The 18082-nt window shown below is 40.1% G+C and overlaps 1 protein-coding gene and 1 long non-coding RNA gene across 6 annotated transcripts in view; one reads left to right on the top strand and one right to left on the bottom strand.

The window, feature by feature from the left end:
* Positions 1 to 1950: 1950 nt before the first annotated feature.
* On the bottom strand, positions 1951 to 16029 carry LOC106839427 (uncharacterized). The gene is made up of 3 exons (XR_001400120.3): positions 15615 to 16029; positions 10466 to 10540; positions 1951 to 4443 (listed from the first exon to the last, which is right to left on the bottom strand). It is a non-coding gene; the product is annotated as an uncharacterized lncRNA (long non-coding RNA).
* Positions 16030 to 16184: 155 nt separating this feature from the next.
* The window catches only part of PTPN13 (protein tyrosine phosphatase non-receptor type 13), a 204103-nt gene continuing 202205 nt past the window's right edge, over positions 16185 to 18082 (top strand). For 4 of the 5 annotated variants that reach the window (XM_070505408.1, XM_070505407.1, XM_070505405.1 and 1 more), the window contains exon 1: positions 16185 to 16692. The gene's annotated coding sequence lies outside the window, so the exon portion shown is untranslated. The remainder of the gene's footprint in view (positions 16693 to 18082) is intronic. The other variant, XM_070505406.1, reaches the window with a different exon arrangement.

Below are 18082 nucleotides of genomic sequence, written 5' to 3'. Positions count from 1 at the left end.
TGTGATAACTGTATTAGAAAAACAGGAGGAATGGAAGTCTAATGGATAAAACATAAAGCTGAAAAATTAAAAATATAATTGTATTTATCTAGCAAATATCTAGAGAATTCTTACTGTGTGCTAGGCAGTAAGTGCTTCACTTACTATTAAATGCTATTCATTTAATTCAAATTGGTCCTATGAGTTGGTACTATTATTAATTCCAATTTGCTGACGAGGGAACAAAGTCACAGGAAACTTAGTTAACTTCCCCAAGATCAGTGGTTCTCAGCTGGGAGTTAGTTTGTCCCTCCGTGGGACATTTGGCAATGACTGAAGACAATTTTAGCAGTTACAGGTGGGGTGGGAGTGCTGCTGACATCTAATGAGTAGAGACCAGGGATCTTGCTACACACCCTACAATGCACAGGGTAGCTCCCCACAACAAAAAATTATCTGGCACAAAATGTCAGTCGTGCCTGTTAAGAAACACTATCCAAGATGAACAAAAATGGTGAGTGGCAGAGCTGGGATCTGAATTCTAGCAGCTCTTAACCACCTCACTACGAGGCTTCTCAACAGCAGCCTACTGATGTTACTTAGAAACATGAAGGTTAATATCAGAAGAAACAGCTGGGGCTGGCCCAGTGGCACAGCGGTTAAGTTCACACGTTCCGCTTCTAGGCGGCCTGGGGTTCCCCGGTTCGGATCCCGGATGTGGACATGGCACCGCTTGGCACACCATCCTGTGGTAGGCATCCCACGTATAAAGTAGAGGAAGATGGGCACGATATTAACTCAGGGCCAGGCTTCCTCAGCAAAAAAGAGGAGGATTGGCAGTAGTTAGCTCAGGGCTAATCTTCCTCAAAAAAAAAAAAAAAAAAAAAAGAAGAAGAAGAAAGAGCTGGAAAAGTTGAAAGTATTTGCCTCTATGGAGAGAGAACCTGGGGTGGGGAATAAAGGCCAGTAGATTTTTTTTGAGCGTTGTCTGTCGTTTTTTGGGGTTTTTTTTTTTAAAAGATCTGAAAAACTACTTGAATTATACTATATTTATGCTCAAATGTTAAAAAAATTACAAAGATTCAAATCATAGACTATTTTCAGTTTAATCATTTTTTCCAATATTTTAGAAGTATTTAGTAAAATGCAGCTTATAAGAGTTGTTTCTCAGTGAATTTCGGTTGAATGAATGAAAAATGTTCATGGAGGACAGAATATACAAAAAAAGAACTTTCATCTTGACTGACATCTTGTAGATCAAGTTCCAACTTGCAATATAATAATGCATTTCAGACAGAAAATCCTGAAGATCCAGATTCCTAATGGAAAACCTATTTCAGACCTTATTATAAGCAAACATGAAAAAATAGCTTCATTAGATGATAGATTACTATCATTACATATATAAAAGCATCCGTATTAAAGGAACAACAAAGTTATTTTAAAAAACATTTAAAGCAAGTAAAATAAAGATGACACTGTTATTCTTAATAACTATTTTAAAGTTCATAAATATCAAATAATCTTTTTAAATCCATATAGAAAATACAAATCTAACTTGGAAACTCACCCACTCCCCAATATCTTGTACCAGTAACAATATATCTTTAATTTAACAGGCTAACCTGCGAAGAAAAAACAAAGATACTAAGTCCATGTCACTACTATGGCAATGTATGGGATCAGCAGATTATCTCACTCTTTACTCTCAGAGGAAACAAGAGCTATCTGCAAGACTCTTCCCATCTCTACTTCCTTCCTTACATCTCTATTTTCTTTCCTCAGGTATCTCTTTTCCTGTTTAAGGTTCTCCACATGTGCCTTTTTTTCCTGACTCGATAATTTCATGTATTTCAAAAACCAAAAAGACATCAACATGTATACAGTAAGAAGTGCTGCTCCTGCTGCTGTCCACATTCAGTCCATTCCTCCCTGTCCTCTACAGGTAACCATTTTTTTTCCCCCTTTTTTCTCCCCAAAGCCCCGGGGTACATAGTTGTTCATTCTAGTTGTGGGTCCCTCTAGTTGTGGCATGTGGGACGCCGCCTCAGCATGGCTTGATGAGCGGTGCCATGTCCGTGCCCAGGATCAGAACTAGCGAAACTGCGGTCGGCTGGGTGGCGCAGCAGTTAAGTTTGCATGTTCTGCTTCTCGGGGGCCCGGGGTCCGCCAGTTCGGATACTGGGTGCAGACATAGCACTGCTTGGCAAAAAGCCATGCTGTGGTAGGCGTCCCAAATAGAAAGTAGAGGAAGATGGGCATGGATGTTAGCTCAGGGCCAGTCTTCCTCAGCAAAAAGAGGAGGATTGGCAGTAGTTAGCTCAGGGCTAATCTTCCTCAAAAAAAAAAAAAAAGGAACTGGCGAAACCCTGGGCCGCCGAAGCAGAGTGAATTTAGCCACTTGGCCATGGGGCTGGCCCCACGGTAACCATTTTTAACAGCACGAATCTTTTCAGTATTTCTTTATGTAAATACAAGCAAATCCAGATATATCTGTATGTATATACATATATATTCTTTTCTTATATTTCCTATATGCATTGTTTTCTTTCACATAACAATATTTTGGAATAAAATTTAATATGTTAGCTAAAGTCTGGCCATCTTAGAGATACTCGTCACTCAACAAATGAGAAAATTTAAGTCCAGAGGGATTATATTGCTATTAAAGATACTGACTACCATAATAATTATTTAACGATTATTAAATAATCATTTAACAATTTTTAAAAGTTTTTCAGTTTTCAGATACACTGAAAGAAAAATATTTTTAAAGTCAAGTGTACACTTTCTACGTCTTTAGGATTTTTTTTTAATTACTAGCTAAGCCAACTTAAGGAAAATTTGTACTATAATAAAAAGCATGTTTGGAAACAAATTCATAATGAGATCTAAAAATATCCCTTGTATAAAAATAAATCAGTGGTTTTAAATGTTGGAGAGGATGTGGAGAAAAGGGCACCCTCATACACTGCTGGTGGGAATGCAAACTGGTGCAGCCACTATGGAAAATGGTATGGAGATTTCTCAAAAAATTAAAAATAGAAATACCATACGACCCAGCTATCCCACTACTGGGTCTTTATCCAAAGAACTTGAAATCAACAATACAAAGAGATGTATGCACCCCTATGTTCACTGCGGCATTATTCACAACAGCCAAGACATGGAAGCAACCCAAGTGCCTATTGACTGATGAACAGATAAAGAAGATGTGGTATACATACACAATGGAATAGTACTCAGCCATCAAAAAAGACAAACCCGTCCCATTTGTAGCAACATGGACGGACCTTGAGGGTACGATGTTAAGCAAAATAAGCCAAACAGAGAAAGACAAATACAGAATGATTTCACTCATATGTGGAAGATAAACAAACACATGGACCAAAAGAACAGATTAGTGGTTACCAGAGGGACAGGTGACTGGAGGGGGTGGGTGAAAAGGGTAAAGGGGCACATACATACGCTGACAGATTAAAATTAGACTACTGGTGGTGAGTACAATGCAGTCTATACAGAAATTGATAAATAATAATGTACACCCAAAATTATACAATGTTATAAAACTTTACTATTTCAATAAAATAATTGGCGAAAAAAAGAAAATATGCTGAAATGTTAAAAAACATTAATCACATCAGGGTGGAATTATAGTGATCACCCCCCATTCCCCAACCCTGCCCTACCCAGGCCCTACTTCTTTTTCTTTTATGTACTTACCAATTTTCTATCATAAAATGCATCATTATGTTTTATAATCATTAAAAAAATTGTTAATTCCACCCGAAAAATAAAATAAATAAAAATAAATCAGTGGTTTTAATTGGCTAAATTTTGTATCATTTTCTATACTGCTAAATAGTAATTACTTAAAATTTAAATAATATGCTGCTTTCTCAAAGATTTAAATTTCTTATATTTAAAAAAATCATTCTTGATATAGTCAAAGATCATAAAACAAATGCTAAAAGCCTAACGAACCACATTGAAATCAAATTATTATTTGCTTTTCTGAGGCAGAGTCGCCCTGAGCTAACATCTGCTGCCAATCTTCCTCTATTTTGGATGTGGCTCACGGCCACAGCATGGCTGACAAGTGGTGTAGGTCTGCACGTGGGAACTGAATCTGGGCCGCCACAGTGGAGCACGCTGAACTTAACCACCAGGCCACTGGGGCTGGCCTGAAATCAAATTTTTTCAACAAGATTTTAATGGAAAGCTAAGGAGCTTAGAATTTTGTAAATAATTAAACCTCTCCACCTTTCTTTCTTCCGTCAATTTCCCATCCCCCAGCCCCATGCAACTTGGACAGTTTGGTTAGAAACACATTTGAGTGGAGCTCAGAGTGGGGACTTGGTAGAGGAGAGAAAGAAAAACGCAGTGCATAACAACTGTCCGCTGAGTTAACCCAGGAATACTCCTCTTCACAGGGCTTCACAGTCGGGCTGCTTTGGCCTGGACCTGTGAAACAAAAGGAGAGTGTGAGTTTCTCGGTGGCCCTTTCAAGATTCTTCCCAAGAGCAAAGCCTGTTCTACATTCACAGGAAAATCACTCTTCTATGGCCAAGGTGTTTGAATGAATGGTCTTCTATTTCAATTCAAATTAATATTATCTTTGAGGTATATATTAAATTTGTTGGCGCTGTTTTATTTCAGTTGAGAAATTATTTTGAACACAGGGAGATGACCTAGCACACAATCAGAAGTCATTGGACCATGTCTGTTTGAATTTATTAAGGCATATGGACGTATCCTTGTCTTAAATAAAAGACTATAGAGGGGCCAGCCGGGTGGCACAGTGGTTAAGTGCACACGTTCCACTTCGGTGGCCCGGGGTTCGCCGGTTCTGATCCCAGTGCAGACATGGCACCACTTGGCAAGCCATGCTGTGGTAGGCGTCCCACATATAAAGTAGAGGAGGATAGGGATGGATGTTAGCTCAGGGCCAGTGTTCCTCAGCAAAAAGAGGAGGATTGGCAGCAGTTAGCTCAGGGCTAATCTTCCTCAAAAAAAAAAAAGTGTAAGAAATATTTGTCAGCTGCAAAAATGAAAGTAATAACAAATATCAAATCCACTTATGAAAGAATAGAAAAGGTAAGCCAAAAGTAATCTCTAACTCTTTCAAAGTCAAAAACAGTCCCTTTTGGAAGGAGAAATTTTAAAAGTTCAAGGCAAAATAGCTAATACATTTTTGTTTACACTGTTAGAAGGACAGTATAAAATATTATTTTCAAGGGCTAGATGCCAAATTACTAATGTAAATATATGCTTTTCAGAGAATGATTACAATAGTAGTATGAAACAGACAAAATTAAGCAAGAGATTTTGCACGTATCGTACAAATATAAATTTAGGACTTTGGTTTTACCAAAACTATACAAACCGTAACTTCATTCATGATCATATCAAATTAACTACCTTGGTTCCTCTTTGTTGTCCCCTCCAAAACAGGTCTCTTGTGCTTTTGAGCTATTACATTTCACTTGGCTTAATCTATAACTAGAGCAAGACTGAAATAATCATCTGTGTCATCTAAAAAAAACACACTTATACAACACTGTGGGGGGAGAGAGAGAGAGGCAGTGGCCTGGCACTGATGACCATCAAACAGAAATTGGGGACTAAACCAATGGACCCTGAAAGACTAGTAATTTGACAGGAAATTTCAACAGTAACTGAGAAACCAATGATACTTTACATAAAATTTAACCTTTTGTATGATTTTTGCTTTTTAGTTGATAACATACATTTATAGTTTGATCTTACTACTGTGGGTATAGTTGAACATGTTATTAATCCAATTGTTGAGGTGATAAAAAGAAATGAATATATTATTTTATAAAAACATTGTATCATTAAAAAGCAATTCATTTAAAGTTTGTTTTAGGGCCAGCCTTGTGGCCGAGTGGTTAAGTTCTGGGGCTCCGTTTCCAGCGGCCCAGGATTTTGCTGGTTCGAATCCTAGGTGCGGACATGGCACTGCTCATTGAGCTATGCTGAGGTGGCGTCCCACATGCCACAACTAGAGGGACCCACAACTAAAAATACACAACTATGTGCTGGGGGGCTTTGGGGAGAAAAAAGGAAAAATAAAATATTTAAAAAAATTGTTTTAAATTAAAATAGCTCAGAAAGTTCTTGCTTGTTTACTTAAAGATTCATGGAAAAACTTGTTAGTACATCCATATAACCTGTTCACTCTACTCTTACCACCCACTAAACCTTAACTCTGCCTGTAGTACCCCCACAGTGGGGATACTCAAGTAGCAGAGACACTGATGATTGCCTAAATAAACCAATATCCATTTCTTTCTTTTTTTTTTTTGAGGAAGATTAGCCCTGAGCTAACATCTGCTGCCAATCCTCCTCTTTTTTGCTGAGGAAGACTGACCCTGAGCTAAGATCTGTGCCCATCTTCCTCTACTTTATACGTGGGACACCTACTACAGCATGGCTTGCCAAGCAGTGCCATGTCCGCACTCGGGATCTGAACCGGCAAACCCTGGGCTGCCAAGAAGTGGAACAGGCGCACTTGCTGCACCACCAGGCTGGCCTGGTATCTCTCTTATCTTAATTAAAGAAAATGGTACTGATCTCCCACTGCATCCTCCTGTGATATTCTGCTTATCAGAGTCTGGCTGTTTGCTGAAATAGGGGGCAGGTGATCGCTCAAAGCATCTATTTGAATGGTTTTTACATAGAAGTGCTTTTACTTTTGGCTGAATAACAGAGAAAGAGTATCTGTGTGAGTGTGTGTGTGTAGGGTGATGACAGTAAAAGGACAGGCCTGGCATGGTGACTACCTCCCTTCACCTCTATTCACTTAAAATAGTTAAGTTCAGAGACATTGTGATATAATGATCACAAACATCACTGCTCCAAGAACCAGGTGACAAAGTGTGGCACAGTGGTGGCCTTGCTTCTGCAGTTGAACCCAGCCCAGCTCTGGCTCATCCATGGGAGCTTTGGGAGCACTGAGAGAAAATCCCCGTGACACCAACCCTGACTCTCTCAAGGAGGGCAGGAGCAGCGGTGGAAGTGACAAGCTCCCCACTGCAAGTAATGTTCAGGCATCAGACTTTCAGGAGGAGGTTTGAGTACAAGAACAAAGACAAACATTACAGAGCATGTGTGAACTGTCTCTTGGAGAATCCTGGAAATATGGGGAGTAGGTGAGGCATCTTCGGGAGTCTGGGGGTCCTATGGAACGTAATTTAATGTAGCTGGAATCCAATCCATAGCCCAAGCTGGTGAGAGTTTTAAAGGCAGTGATTTTTGGCTAACAGACACTTTAATTCTTCATCTAATTCAAGCTGCCATTGGTGGTATTGAGAAGGCTTTTCCATTAAGAGAACTGGACAAGAGAAAGGAGGATCATTCAAACTACAATGAAGCAAGAGAATGCTTATTGACGGCAGAGTAATTGGAGTATATTCTCTGACCAAAGGGAATAGAGTTCATTCTTCTTTGAGTTCATATTAATGGCATAGTTTAGTAACTGTTTCGAGAGGATAGAAAAGTCTCTTTCTCTTCTACACTTCAAGATTATATATGCAATATTAGCATCTCGTCTATTCTCCCTCCCCCCCCTTTCTCTCTCCCTCCCTCAGTAGAATAACAAGAATAAAGAGATCAACCAACAATCAACAAAGATTAATATTTTCTGAGCACATTGCATATAAGATATTATGCCAAGCTCTATAAGGGGATTTTTCAAAATAGAGTAGACGCTCTATTAAACGACTTTCACTTAGTCAACTCACTAGGTTAACTAATGCCGGCCGTTCCCTCTGTAAAACACACAGGCTGACGCCCGCGGCCTCTGAGTGGTTACCAATGGGCTATCTCATAGTAATCTGCATATTTATGCTTCTTGCGCCTGAGTTATGACTATCAAGAGCCATTCATTCCTTGCCCAGATAGTATCTGAGTGCCTACTATGTGGCAGGCACTGTTCTAGGAGCTAGAGACACAGCAGTGAATAAAACAGGCAAAAGTTCTGCCCTTATGAAGCTTACATAAAACTCAGTTTTTAGTTTCCCAAACTCTTAATGTTAGTTAGTCTTGCTAATGTAATTAGGTAATTTAATTTCTATATACTTTATTAAATATAAGTGCAAAAGATATTTTTCCTATTGAAGTTAAAAAATGGTTAAAGTGGTAAATTTTATGCTATGTATATTTTACCACAATTTTAAAAAAATGAAGTTGCATGCTATGGAAAGACAAATTACTGCCACAAATTAACCAGAGGGAAGAAAACTGGAATATTTTACACAAATATGAAGTATTCTAACTTATATTATTTCATGAGTGTCCTCAAGTTCTACATTTCCTTTAACAAAAACCAAAACAGAAAATTGTAGATTTTGCATTTGGAAAGGGTTTATGTAAAAAAGGCAACCTGGAACTCTCAGCAGCAGATTCACAGTCAGGAAGGCCCTGGCCCAGCATCAAAAGATTGGCTAATGAATGTATAATCATAAGTTTTTAGTAAAAATAAAATGCTTAAGTTACATATGTATCATTTTTTATAGTTCTCTACTTTAATTTTTTAGATGGACTAAAGAACTACTCATTCTAACAGCTTCAACTCTCTAAGACGAATTTCCTTTCTTCATGTCCTTGTAAAATGGGGCAGATTCAGCATTTCTCCCATTTATATAAATATCATAAGTCTGGATTTGGCCCTAAACTGACAGCTAGCTTCTGTAGCTAAGACCATTTCATCCTAAGTTTTCTATTAGTCATTATAGGGGAAAGGGTAAAAATCAAGGCAATTAACTTTTAAGAAATATTTTACAAAGTGATGCTTTGTTTTATTAAACACCCCAGCTCCACCTAACAAAGCCTTTAATGATCAACTTTCTTGCACAGCAGCTCCCTCCCATCAGACCGTGTGAAATAACCCTCTTTAAAACAGAGCACAAACGAGAAAGCCTAACTTCTGATTTGGTTTCCATTTCTGGGAACACTCAAAAAAATCAAAATTAGCATCATGAATCCTAAGGCAAGTCCCTATAGGTCAGATTTAGAGACAGCGTATTCCTATTTAATTACTTTTTGTATGTTCAAACATGGATAAGTTTCAAAAAACAGAAGGGTTATGCTTGTTTGCCATACTTCCTTCAACCAAACTGGATAGGCGGTTACATAACTTGCCAGGACAAGTAGTAGAAATGAGTCAGAGACAGAACCAGCCCTAGTAAAAATTGTGAATTAGGCAGTTTGACTTCAGTGCCACACCCCTTCAGTACTACATACACTTCCCTGATCCCTCCCTTGGTATCATCAGCCCTGGGGTCACCCTCATACCACATAGCTCTCCCCCACCAAATTCCTGTCTCTCCCTCTCATTCTCTTCACTCACACCGAAACTAGTTTCCCCTCTTTCCTCCTTCCCCTTCATTAATTAAAATTTACTTCTCCAGTATCTCTCACCCTCAGGGTTTAATGTGATAACTACCTAATCTGATAAACCAATCCACACTAATGTGCAAAGCAAGCAAGCTGGAAGGTGAAGTGAATTTTAACTTGACCTTCTAAAGTTAACACCTTTGCAGTTTCACTCGTTAGGAACTAGAAGTGAGTATTTCCAGCTGAGGCATTCTGGATGAGGGAAATATTTTAGTTTGGGTAGAGCCAATAAGCACCTGCCAAATCAAGTGGGAGCAGCTGAACGCTTTTAGCCTAATATGCTGCCAGCCCTGATTAGGGTAACCAACAAGCCCTGGTCAGTTTGGGGCCGGTAGGGATAAATTGGAAAAGAGCTAAGAATCTGGTTGGCAAAGAAAAGTGAAAGTTATAGGTGCATCACAATTAAATTTTTCTGACTTCACCATTCATAGGACTAGCTAGCCCTGGTACCTAATAAATATGTTCTAAAGTTTCTCTTCAGAATGAAAGAGATTATTTAAAATTTTTTTCTTCATAAGACTAAAACACTAACTCCAAATATCTGCACAGCTTTCGTTGTTGCTGTTGTTTGATTCTTAAAAGTAGCGCTTTAAAGTTTACCAATCGTTTTCATACACATATTTCATTTCATCCTGTTGAATGCTGAAAGAACATCACAGGCTATTATGCGTGGAACATGTCCACTAGTCTTATTTCCGCACTGTATAAATGAGGAAGATGATGCTCAGAGAAGTGAAGTGGCTTGCCAAGATTTGTACTTAGATCTTCTGGTACAAATGCTGTGCTTTCATTGTACTGAGCTACCAGGCTTCCTCCCAACACTTAGTTATCTGTGCCATTGTGGTCACCTAACTCCACATCCTAGGGGAATTCTCACATTTTAAAGAGAGTTCAGCTACTACCAAAAGAAAGTAACCTATTTATTCAATGGACCTGAGGGTAACTGTAGTCCTATCTGGTTTCCATCCTGCATTTTTTCCCCAGCTAATTCTCGGTTCACTTGGAAGTGTTAGGACTGCCTCACAAAGTCTTCCTTAAGCGCCATCAGAGTTTGTGCTCCAATTACCTGCTCATGTTTTAGTGGATAACTTATCTTGCTTCTGCTTCTCACCTGGGCCAAGTTCCCATCACAGTCCTTACTCTGTAAGCAAGAAAGGATAATATGTTTCTGGGCTTAAAGGAGGAAAACACTAACATAGTTGGTACAAGCACGAACGCACATATTTCACACTGAGATGAACACAAGAAGCCAGCTGGGTAAACACCACTATTTACAGATTTAGATTAGCCCAGAATTCATTTCAACCTTTGAAGGGAAAGGTGGCATGTTTAAATCATTGGCATTTAAAGCACACAATCTTAACATTTTGGAGAGATATAAATCCCTTTTCGAATTTGTCAAAACATATAGATGCATTCCCTAGAAACCTGCACAAATACACATACTTGGAATACAGTTTCCAGGGGTCCGTTATGGGGTGATCCATGGGCCCCACATAAAATATTCCTGACTTAAAGTGTGTCACAAAGATGGCCCCTAAGCGATGAAGATTCTGAAGCTCCTGGGCCCCTCAGAAGCCCAGTTAAATTTGTGTTATGGTTAGCTATCTAATTTCTTTACTATTAGTAGTGATAATCCATGTTGACCTTTTCTAACAAAAGTAACACACACTTGTTGTAAAGATTCTAAATAAAAGCTTTTCAGAAATGCAATGTTTTTTGTAATTCTAATCCTGAGAAACCACTGTTAATAGTATAAATATTGCCATATATAGATACTTGTACATTTGAACAGAAATCAGACCATACTGTACAACTTGATTTTGTCACTAGATAATATATATGAGTGGACCATAGTTTATTTAATCCTTCCACTATTATGGACATTTATTTTGTTTTTAATTTTATGACTACTAACAACACTGCGATGAATATTCTTGATCATATCTCCGGTCATGTATATAAACATTTCTATAGGATAAATTTCCAAAATGGGATAAATTAAAGGATATAAACATAAATTATAAAAGACATTGCAAATGCACTCCAAAATGGAATAAGCCAACCTATAATCCTACCAACAATCATGGGACATTATCTATTTCACATATTTTCACCAATACCAGATACAGTCATGGTCACACAATATTTCAATCGACGACAGACCACATATACAACAGTGGTCCCATAAGAATAGTACTGTAAAGCCTGGGTGTGTAGTAGGCTATACCATCTAAGTTTGTGTAAGTATACTCTGTGACATTTGCTCCACAAGGACATCACCCAACAAGGCATTTCTCAGAAGAATCCCCATCATTAAGCGACGCATGACTATATTGTCTTTAAAAATATTTTTCCAATGTGATAGTTATACATGGTATCCTACTTTTGTTTTAATTTTTCTTTTTCTACACAGTTGTTTTATTTTCAAATACTAATTGCTTTTCTGAATTTCTTTTGTAAATTTCTTCTTATTGTTTTTTATCACTATATAGAAGCTTTATATTTTACGTACTAAAATTTACAAGTTCTTTTAAGGTTTTTGGAGACAACTAAGTAGCTGCTGCTACCACCAAAATAAATTTCATATGAATCAAAGAATAAACTGACCAAAACAAAGCCATAAAGGTTCTAGAAGAAAACAAGGGAGAATATTGTTGGTAACAAAAAATGGCTTGTAAGCATACACAAAGGTGCTCATAATAGACATGAAAATTATAGCTGTAATGAGATAGCATTTTGTACCTGTTAGATTGGCAAAGGTCAGAAAAGTTTGATACTGCTGTGTTGGTGAGGGGTAGGGAAACATCGTGTTCTGTCAAACTTTCCAATTGTGCTGGATGACTATAACTTGTACAGCTTCTCTGGGGGCAGCTTGCTTTTGTCCATCAAAATGTAAAACGTGCATACTCTTTAATCCAGAAATTATACTTCTAGAAGCTCAGTCTACAGCTTTATTCCACATGTAAGCCAGGATCAGGTACAAAGAAATGTATTTCACTGGTAAGGAATGGCAAAAGATTGAGACTAACCTATGTGTCCACTAAACAGGGAGGAGTTAAATAAATTACCCTACGTGTGTAAAAGGATTTCAGTCTAAATGGAACTGGAGGATATGAAATGGAGAATCTCACACATGCGCCCTCAGAAGAAGGGAACTGAAGAACTCAGAGACTGATTCCTTGTAAACACCTGGTTTATAGAAGACCGAAACTTGTCTCCTGATCAATGAACATCCATCAAGAATCTCTCCCCAACCTCAAGAAAATGAACTTATTGTTTGGACTCTGGCTGGACTTCTCCCTCTTTGCCTTCCTTGCCTATAAGTACAGCCTGCCCCAAACCTTCAAGGGACTCGCCTGTAGATTGCTACAGCACGTATTTCCCGAATTGCAATTCCTGTGCCATTCTCAAACTCAATTTCTGGTCATTTGAGTTTGCCTCAGTTTACTTCTTCATTTAGATTGACACATCTAAGCAACAATACTATGGAGCCATTCAAAGGAACCAGGCCCATGTACAGTATCTGATAATAGAGATCCAAGGGCTATTAGGAAGTTAACAAAAAAGCACGGTATTATATGAGTATGTGAGCTAACATTTCTTTGAAAAAGGATATGTATCTGTGTGTGTGTCTGAAAAAATACACAAGAAATAGCTAGGTTTGTCAACATCAGTCATTAAATGATTCATTTTTCTCTGTATCCAGTCAACCACTTTATCTACTGCTAATCATTGTGATTCATCATTTATTTTAATATCTTTTAGTGAGATTCCTCATTTATTTTCTTTTTTAGAATCTTCTTGGTTATTTTTGAATAATCTTCCAAATGAATTTTTAAATTATTTTCTCGAATTCCGAAAAGTATTCTGTTAGACATTTGATTAGAATTCTATTGGATATGAAGATTATTTTTAAAAGATATTATAATTATACAATGTTTGAATCTTGGTATTTAATCTAAAAGTATATCTCTTCTTTATTCAAACATTTTCATGTCTCATAAGTTTATCATTTTTAAAGTGTTTTACTAGTTTCCTTTAGTATTATTTTAAGCTATTTAATTTTTTGTGGTTGTAAATAGGATTATTTTTATCTTTTATTTTCTAATTGGTTATGGTTTACACATGGGAAAGCTTTTGATTTTTGCATTTCATTTTTATAACTGGTTACCTTAACTCATCTTTTTATTGCTTCTAAAAGTTTTTCAATTCATCTTTGGGGTTTTCATATCATCTGCAAACAAATGACAATCCTGACTTATTTTCAGTATTTAATTTCTTATTTCTATTCCATATCTAATTGCACTGGCTATCATTTCCGTACAGGGTGTGATGGGCATTCTTGCCTTGTTCCTGACTTCAAGGGAATAATTATAGCGTTTCATTATAAAGCAAGTCTCTAGCTTTGGTATAAAGCATACATTTTTAAATTATCTATTCTAAATTCTTCAAGTTTTTATTAGGAATGATGCTGGATTTTACAAATCCTTTTCAGCATCAGTTGAGACGCTCATATAGTTTTTCCCCTTTGACTTATTAATATAGTCAACTATATGAATAAATTTTCTATTACTGAACCATTCTTTATACCTGACATAATTCCTCTAATTTTGGCATATCATTTGTAATGTAGTTCTGGGTTCTATTTGTTAATATTGTATTTTAATTTTAAATTATATTCAAAAGGAGATTAACCTGTAGATTTCTGTTTTGTGTACTCTTTATCAGGTTTTGGTATCGCAGCCATTTACTTTAAAACCACCCTTTCAGCTGATACAAAACAGAAGGATTCCTGGTGAAAAAGCCTTGAGGGCAACCACCTGAAATGGCCTTAATGCAAAAAAAAAAAAAAGCTCACAACACCGTGGTTTGTCTACATTTGTGAAAATTTCCAACACTTTACTCTTTATACCTTCTTTCTGACATGAATCCACAAGCTTTTCCAAGTATTAAGGACATTGCTTTTCTTTCCAATAAAAGTGTGAACTTCCTTTCAGTGGCAAACAGGCAGATGTTCCATGAAGGTTTTTATCCTCACAGACCTATTCTCACTCCCCTACATGAATCAGAACATTTAAAAACTTTCATTTAAGAAAATGGGGGAGAACTGGGGAAAGGGCTCCAATCCTTCACTTCTGTCTCCAGTTCAACTAGCCTGATCCTTTCACTGTTATTTAGTTTCACCACTCTACTCCCGCTCTGCTCTTTAGTTTTATGTGTGCCCTTCAACCGTCTTCCTCATCTTTGCTTCACTCATCTGGTGACCTACCTTCAAAACCCAGTTTAAATTCCCCTCCCCAACAATCTGACTAACCCAGCCCATTCCACATACCACAGACCTTCTCTCATTTACTACTGTACTCAACGTTTGGCTGTACATTCTCGCTATAATTGTTCCCAAATTGTTTCAAGAGCAATCGTTTTCCTTCCTAGGCTCTGTGGTTAGCTCCTTGAGGGCAGGGACCTTATCTTACAATTCTGCTGTGCATTTTCCATTGCGTTTAGCACTGTGAGTTCTCATTCAATGCACACGCGCAAGGCATATTTGACTGAAGACATCCATCACAGTTATTCACTTAGTAAATGAGATAATGAAAACTCAGCGCTGGCCAAAGGTAAATCATTACTATTAATTCGCATATTCATCATACACGTACAGCAGCCTCAGGGGCTGGGAGCCTGGGTCTGCAGCTTTAACTCTGCCTCAGAGCTCCCCACTTTGGAGCAAGCCATGAAGTTTAGATTCACCCACGGCTCAACACTAGGGGTTCAAGACTAAATTTGCCCCCTGGTCCCCTTCCCAGATGGAGGAGGTTACCTTATACTTCTGAGAATAAACTCAATCTTTTGAAACACAAACAGCAAGATACCATTTGCTCATGAATTCAGCAAGACTTCCTTGAAAATCGTGGAAACCCAAATCTCTTAGCTTGCAGGATGGGAATAGGTGCTGGAGCGTGCCTTTGCCAAGCTGTAATGTATAGTCCTAGATAACAAAATGGATGTTCTTTATTTTATTCGATTATGTTAAACCTTTCAAAGTCTTTAATTTTAGGATTATCTTAGTTTCAGAGGGAAAATAACAGGACAAGAACTTACATAGTGTTTTTTTGAAAAATACGAGAATTTGAGTTTTCCCGAGGGCATTTGGGGTTGATGATGCGCTGCCGCCACACCGTTGAGGATCACTTTACACCTGTGGGAAAACTCACCGAGCTGTTTTCGTTGACCCCGCCATTTCCAAGGTGCTATATTGTTGCAGGGGGTTGGCACCGCTTCTCTCTCTTTCTTTCTCTCTCTGTCTCTCTGTCCGTCTCTCTCTCCCCTTCTCACCCTTTCAAAGCCCGAATCCTGGAGGCAGGCGAGAGCACCGGGGAGGACGGGTTATTTAGATTGATAAGGGGGAAGAGCCAGCAGTTAGGCATTCTTCACTCTCCTTGGCACACCCCAGGGCCAAAAAGTTCTGTTTCTGAAGTTGGAAGTGTGGGGGCGATCGGCTGCATTTTTAACTTGGCGTGAAATTAGGAGCCCACGCTGCAGGGGCTAAGAACTTTGCTGCCGGGCCATCCACCTGGACGAGGGGCTGGCCAGCAGAACGCAAAAGCCAGGCCTAAGGCACCGGTTGTCATAGGAACCGGGGCGCTGGTCTCCCCGGCGACTTCGTCCCTAGGGAGGGGGCGGGGCTGGAGGCCCGGCGGGCCAATGAGGCCGCAGGGAGCGTAGGGTCGGAGATCTGCGATCCTCTCGGAGCCCGGGAAGGGTTGAGTGACAGGAGCGGGGGCGGGGCCGGCGCGGCCGCTTGAGGTGGGGCCGGGCTGGTGCGAGTCGCTCTGGCGGCCGCGGCGCGGCGAGGGTGACACGCCATGGTCTGGGCCCCTAGAGACCGTCGTGTTGGCGAGCCGCGCTCCCTGGCTTCCCGGTCCGCCTCAGCCTCCCGGGCAGCGCTCGGGGCCGGCTGCAGGGGCTGAGCCACCCCGCGCCACAGGGTCTTGGCGAAGCGGTCGGAGGCGCGCAGAGCCCAGGAGGGTGGAGAAGGTGCGCGAGCGCTCGGGGGTCAGGCGCTCGGCCGGCCGGGGTCGCCGCGGGAGGGGCGTTTCCAGGCGTGGAGGAGGAGGAGGAGATGCTGCTCCGCTTCTCCCCCTCCCCAGGCTACTTCTCCGGCTCCTTCGGCCCACGCCCGCAGCCGCTTGGGGAAGAACAGGGGGTGGCTCTCGGCGGCCGCCCCGACGCCGCGTCCCCGCAGCCCTCGGCCCGCGCTCCTGCAGCAGGACCGCGTCTCCGGACGAGCGGGTAAGGACCGGCGCGGCCCGGGCCCGGCGCTGGAGGGGCCGCAGCGCAAAGCAGAGCACACCGCGCTCGCTCGCTTCCTCTTCTCTCTGCTTTTGCTCCAGCCCCGAAAACCAACTCTTCTGGAGGGAACTTTTCTTTGGTTTTCGTGGTAGGGTGTTTTTAATGTTCGAGTGAGGGTGGGGTGACCGGGCTAGAGAAGGATGAGATAAAGTTTAATTGTGAGTTAGGTAGATCCACCTCCTCCGCGAGGGAAAGCTGGATTCTTGGGAATGAAACCCCGGAGGGGAAGTAAGAGATTGTGGGATAAGATGGAGTGACATTGCCCCATCGTGCTAGTGCAGCTCTGCTCTGTGCGTGCTGAGGGAAGGGCTCCCGGAGTCTGTTTCTAATTTCTGTAAATGATTGTGGACATGGTGTGGTTAGAGGCCGCCCAGAAGAATGTGTATATGTAAGGGCTCGGAGGAGAGGGGGTGGGGTGGTGGGGAAGGGAGGCAGAAGGAGAGACTCTGTCTGATGCAAGCTCTTTTATTGCTTTTCTCCTCCGTGCTCTAGTTAACCGCCCCCCCCCCCCCCCCCCCCCGAGCTCATTACAGGGTACTGTAGGACAGAAAGCTGGAAAGCTAAAGTTGGGTAAAGTCAAGAAAGTTCTTAGGAAGTTTAATTTCCCTCTGCTGTGAATATAGTGGAAAAGGGGGAATGGGGAGAAATATCACCACTAAAATAGGTTTACAGCAATGCAGTTTCATTTACACATATACGATCGACTCCTCCACAAACTTCCAGCTAATCTCTTCGACCAGCCTTGTGTCATTTTCGTTTAATTGCATCTTTGAAACAACAAACGCGGTGACTTCATAGGGAGCTGCCTGGAGCTGAGTTTACCGCTCAGAAAATGGGGCAATCGGGTTTGTTTTCAAGGCGGAGATCTAAACAAAATGTAGGACACCTGATCTGTGGGTTGAGGGCATTGGTAACTAATTAGCAAGATTTAAAATTTTTATCTACAGAGTTTACTAAAGGATGGGGAAAAAAAATGAAAGTCTCTATTATGAAACGAGTCTTGGTATTTTCCCAAATTCTTGATGACTGGATTGGCAGGGTCAAAGTGAAAACTTGCTTGGTGCTATGATACGAATTATTTCTCATTTTAATATCATTAGGAGCATTTTTTATTAAGTTCGTGCATATATTCAGTAAATTCATATAGGGGCAAATTGACTGCTTTATCATCCAATCCTAAATTTATTACGCTTTTTTCGTAACATTGTGTTCTAACTTTGTTCTAGGGGCTTTGTGGGAGTAGCTGTGGGAGAGAGGGTAGGATGGTAGCAGGAATTAAAAATAGAAAAATATCTAGGGTTAGTTATTAAGAAAAGGAACTAATTTGTAG

The sequence above is a fragment of the Equus asinus genome, chromosome 3 (genome assembly GCF_041296235.1).
Source record: "Equus asinus isolate D_3611 breed Donkey chromosome 3, EquAss-T2T_v2, whole genome shotgun sequence".
Classification (NCBI taxonomy): domain Eukaryota; kingdom Metazoa; phylum Chordata; class Mammalia; order Perissodactyla; family Equidae; genus Equus; species Equus asinus.
The sequence above is the reverse complement of the archived record's forward strand: the minus strand, read 5'-3'. Positions and strand labels throughout refer to the sequence as shown.